This window comes from Jaculus jaculus, chromosome 16 (genome assembly GCF_020740685.1).
Source record: "Jaculus jaculus isolate mJacJac1 chromosome 16, mJacJac1.mat.Y.cur, whole genome shotgun sequence".
Taxonomy (NCBI): Eukaryota; Metazoa; Chordata; class Mammalia; order Rodentia; family Dipodidae; genus Jaculus; species Jaculus jaculus.
Window position 1 is genome coordinate 20,753,473 of NC_059117.1, and position 6,000 is coordinate 20,759,472.

Here is a 6,000-nt window from a genome sequence, read left to right on the forward strand (position 1 = left end):
GGGGTGCTTTATGTAAATAAGCTCTGGGAGAAAGAAGCCCCTTCCCCTTGCCTGGCTGCTGGTGCCACTTGCTGGTGAGGGCTTCACTTACATGTGCATCTGTCCTGTTAAGCTCTCCTTCTTGGTATTGGAACAAAGTCTCCTCAGCTCTCCAGCATGCACTGAAGACCAGGGGCTCTTCAGGAGCCTCCAGGCCTTCAGTGCTGGATTGGGACTGCTGAGGCATCCAGCTATGTGGACTGAGCAGCTACCAGGTTCCTTGACTCTCTGGCCAGCAACCTGCTATTGTTGGACTGCCGTAAGCTAATTCAATAAATTCCCTTTTAATACAATTGATTCTATCGGTTCTGTTCCTCTAGAGAACCCTGACAGCTTCCTGTTGGAAAATGGGCAGAAATCCATGACTGATGGCAGGCATATTTTCTCGCTATCTACCACAAGGGCCAAAGTCCACATTGGCTTCCCGGTTTCATGTAGCAAGTTCTCACGCTGCCGTTCACCAGGGCTGGCCCCATGATAGATGCAGGAAAGAGCTCTAGGGTGTCATCCAGCAATACTACCAAGTTTCTTACTCCCGACTACATACTTGCTTGCCTCATGTCTTAGCTAATGCCCAAATGTCACCAGATGATTTGCTTCTAGCATAAAGCTTTAATCATAAATTAAAATTCACACTTACACTTGAACTTATCCTATGCTAGTATGCTTACCCTCAGGAGAGTGGGGTACTGAGTTTAGATTGGGGTGCACTGCTAAACCAGTAGTCAGCAAATTGTAGCATTCAGGCTAAATCTGAGGGATTTTTTTTTTGGCTTTGTTTTTATAAATAAAGTTTTATTGGAACACAGCCACAAGCATTCATTTATATGCTGTGTTCAGCTATGTTTTTGTTTCAATTGCAGCATAGCTTAAATAGAGACTTTATTACCCAAAACTCTAATATTTTCTAACTGGTACTTTCATTGGAAAGTTTGCTAGCCCCTACCCTATTGGTCTGTTTGTGGTTTTTTTTTTTTTTTTTCCACAACACTTGGCCGTAATTTGTATGTTTGTCTATAACCTTACCATCAGAATGTCAGCCCCATGAAAGTGGGTTTTGACAAGCTAAATAAATATCCATCTGAAGGCAGGCATAGTGGCACACACCTTTAGTCCCAGCACACGGGAGGCTGAAGCAGGAGAATTGGCATGAGTTCGAGGCCACCCTGAGACTACATAGCGAATTCCAGGTCAGCCTGGACTAGAGCGAGACCTTACCTCCAAAAACCAACCAACCTAAACAACAAACAAAATATCTGAGAACCATGCATGCCTTTCATCCCAGCACTCAGGAGGCAGAGGTAGGAGGACTGCTGTAAGCTTGAGACCAGCCTGGGACTATATAGTGAATTCCAAGTCAGCCTGGGATAGAGCAAGACCCTAACATGAAAGAAAACAAAAATCTGAGCCTCAGTCTCCCCAGAACACTGGCATTTACTTGGGACTGGCAAAGAAATAATGGGAATACACGTGGATAGTGAATTGTGGGTATAGTCAGAGAGGTTGAGACAGGGAAAGTTTTTAAAGACAGAAAGGAGAAGGTTTACATCAGATATTTTCAGTGTTCTTTTGTCATAATAATTAGAAATATGGTGGTGTCAGTCCAAGATTCAACAAGCACTGGGCAGGTCCCTGTAGAAATACTTTTTTTAAAAAAAAAAATTTTTTTGTTCATTTTTTATTTATTTATTTGAGAGCGACAGACACAGGGAGAAAAACAGATAGAGGGAGAGAGAGAGAATGGGCGCACCAGGGCTTCCAGCCTCTGCAAACGAACTCCAGACGCGTGCGCCCCCTTGTGCATCTGGCTAAAGGGGGACTTGGGGAACTGAGCCTTGAACTGGGGTCCTTAGGCTTCACAGGCAAGCGCTTAACCACTAAGCCATCTCTCCAGCCCCCTGTAGAAACACTTTTTGTGTGAGGTTGTGGTGGCCTATGTACAGGCTGGGGCTCTGGCTGTCTTTTTTTTTTTTTTCCTTAATTTTTTGTTTATTTTTATTTATTTGAAAGCGACAGACAGAGAGAGAGAGAGAGAGGCAGATAGAGAGAGAGAGACAGAATGGGCACGCCAGGGCCTCCGGCCACTGCAAACAAACTCCAGATGCGTGCGCCCCCTTGTGCATCTGGCTAACGTGGGTCCTGGGGAATCGAGCCTCGAACCGGGATCCTTAGGCTTCACAGGCAAGTGCTTAACCACTAAGCCATCTCTCCAGCCCTCTGGCTGTCTTTTGTGACAGCCACACTCAGTCATGTGTAAGAGCTCTTCCTTGATATCACCTCATCTTTATTTCCTTTTTACCTGTATCCGACACAGACTCCATGTTGATTCTGACACCTTTCACATTTCTTTCACTGATTCATCTGTGGCCTTTGCCACTGTATTTCCAGCACCTAAATTAGTCGGTGATCAATAAACACTTGTTGAATAATAACTGACTCAATGTGTTCTGATTTCACAGTCACCAGGAAATTGTCTCTGTTTCGTTAGTCTGACAAAGGGGTCAGAGTCCTCATTCCTTTGGCTGCTATGGTATGACTATGGCTCCTCCAAAACTTAGGTGCTTCCTCCTTATTAGAACATGGATCCTTAAGAAGTGGCTAAAAGGGCTAGGGGTATATAGTTCACTGGTAGCGTGCTTGCCTAGCATGTGTAGATCTTACTTTAATCCCAATACCATGAATAAATAAATCCTTTTTAAGTGGCTAGACTCCTTTGTGAATGAGATTCAGGCCCTTGTAAAAGTGATTTCACTCTGCATATGGCTAGACCTCCTGCCTTCCGTCCATGGAAACAGAAAGCCGTGCTCACCAGACAACTGCACTTGTCAGTGCTTTGGGCTTGGGCTTCTGTCTTTCCAGAACAGTGAAAAAATAACTTTTGACTTTTCATAAATTAACCAGTTTCAACACTCTGGTATAGCAACACAAAATGAGCCAGATACCATTATATATCTCACTGTCCAATAACAGTGCTCTTTTTTTATTTTTGTACTTTTAGAATAGCATGCTTTGAAGACCATCACCACACAATGCATCTCAATAGCATTCTCCTAGACTATTTAGGTTGAGTTGATACATCTGGATTTGAGAATATAATGAAATATCAATATTTTGGTAGCTATATTTAATGCTATTGATGAAATTTCAAAATCCACAATCCATTTAATTTTTTTTATATTTTATTTTTATTTGTTTGAGAGAGAGAGAAAGAGACAGATAGAGAGAGAATGCATGGGCATTCCAGGGCCTCCAGCCACTGCAAACAAATTCTAGATGAATGCATCAGCTTACACATCTGGCTTATGCGGGCCTTGGGGAATAGAACCTGGGTCCTTTGGCCTTGCAGGCAAGCATCTTAACTGATAAGCCATCTCTCCAGCTCTAATTTTTTAAAATATTTTATTCATTTATTTGAGAGAGAAAGAGAGAGAGGCAAATAGGGAGACAGAGAGAATATGGGCACACTAGGTCCTCCAGCCACTGCAAATGAACTCCAAACTCATGTGTCTCCTTGTGCATCTGACTTAGGTGGGTATGAACCTGGGTCCTTTGGGCTCTACAGGCAAGTAAGTACGCTAACTGCTCAGCCATCTCTCCGGCCCTGAAATCCATTTAATTTTTAACATATGTATATCTGGGGGGAGATGACAATTACACAATGGGACACCATTATAGTCTATATCCTATCCTTTCTCTTTACTACTACAAACATTTTGAAACAATTACCATGGAGAATAAGAGAGAGTAGTAAAGGAGTGACTATCTATTCATACCAACAATTCTATGGTTCCTTCGGGGCACTGTGTCTTGCTTATCTCTCTGTTCTGACCCAACGACCAAAGAGAAACTAGAGAGCAGTAAGAAGTTAAATAACTCTATAAAATATACAAAAATATTGCAAAGATTGCTACACAAAGTTATCTGAAGTTGCCTCTGATAAAATAATTAGGAGATGGCTAGAGGGATGCCTTATGGTTAAGGCGTTTGCCTGCAAAGCAAAAGGACCCAAGTTCAATTCCACAGGACCCACATTAGCCAGATGAATAAGGGGGTGCACACGTCTTGAGTTTGTTTGCAGTGGCTGGAAGCCCCGGTGCACCCATTCTCTCTCTCTTTCTCTTTCTGCTCTCTCTCTCCCTCCCTCTTTCTCTGTCAAATAAATAAATAAAAATAGAAATAATTAGGAGAAAATATTTCTAAAATGGCACCTCACAATTACATTTGCCAACAAATGTAACACAGATATTGATAGACTGGACATGCCTTGTGAGTTTCAGTAAGAATCAGTGGTGATCCCAGTCATGTCTGAAGTAAGATCAAGTATTGGACCTTGACTGTGACCTCTGTACCACGGTGACTTTGTCACATACCAATTATAAAATCTGCACCTTCATTTAGATTGCCTTGGGTTTTCGATTAAAAAATCAAAGATAGGGCTGGGGATGTAGTTTAGTAGTGGACTGCTTATCTAGCATACGTGAGTACTGAAAAACAAATCGAAGGTAGGTTTATCTTCTCACGTAGATGAGTAAAGTTGTGCATTTATTTAAGGCAGGTTCTCAGGGTCATGGCTGTCTTGGCACTCCCTCTGCAGCCCAGGCTAACCTCAAACTCACAGTGATCCTCTTATCTCAGCCTCCCAAGTGCTGGGATTAAAAGCATGCATCACCATACCCAGATACCTCCTTTTTTATCCATTCTCCCCCCAAATAATAATTCGTTATGTTTTTGATAACTGAGATGACTGGCAATGGGAGAGATGGCTTAGTGGTTAAGCACGTGCCTGTGAAGATTAAGGACCCTGGTTCAAGGCTCGATTCCCTAGAACCCACATTAGCTAGATGCACAAGGGGGCACCCACGTCTGGAGTGCGTTTGCAGTGGCTGGAAGCCCTGGCACACCCATTCTCTCTCTGTCTGTCTCTCTCCCTCCCTCCTTCTGTCTGTGACACTCTCAAATAAATAAATAAAAATGAACAAAAAATAAAAAAAATTCTGAACATATAAAACCAGTTTTCTTTTACCTTTGCTTCTACAAATATTTGGCTTCAAAAGAATAAATGTGGAGGGATTGTAACTTTTATTCTTGTTCCCATGTCAAGAATGCCTATTGTGAAGGCTTTGCACGATTAGGTAGCTTGCTTCCCGTCCACACACTCTACATGAAAGACGTTCCCAGCTCTGGGGTGGAACAATACAATACACAATGCCAGTACTTCCCCGTGGAAGGCCCCCTGGAAACCTGAACAGATTTTTTATAGCATTTGTTTATTTGGCCTTCCCTGACTACCCTATGCAACACAGACCCTCCAGTCATTCTCTTTGCCCTTCCCCTGCCTCCTATTCTCCATAGCATGGATCCTTCGGTTGCTATGTTACTCATGTCGAAAATTGCGTATTTTGTTATCTGTCTTCCCCACTAGCATGGAAACCCTTTGTTGTCCCCCCGTAGCCTTATACGTCACTGAATCCTCAGGACTTCGAGCCGTGTCCAATCTGTAGTAGGTGTCTGATATGATCATGTCTACCTCAGCACCCAAGTGGGATTGGTTCCAGAGCCTCAAATAAATACCAAAATCCAAGGAATGCAAGTCCCTACATAAGATGGTATGGTGTCTATGGGTAATCTGTGCAGATCCTCCTCCACAATGAAATCGTCCCTGATTACTTATACCACTGAGTACAAAATAAAAACTGTGCATAGATACTGCAAATAGCTATAATATGACCATGACAAGAAAGTCTGTACACGATCAGTACTAAGCCTTGTGTGTGTGTGTGTGTGTGTGTGTGTGTGTGTGCATGCGTGCGCGCTGGTATGCACACCCCATAGGCTCATGTGCTGAGATTGAAGGAGAAGTTGGATGCACCCCCTCTGACATTCATCCGTGTTTCCTTGAAACAAAATCTCACTGATTCCAGAGCTTGCCATTTTTGTGAGTCTCCGTGATTCTCCAGTCAC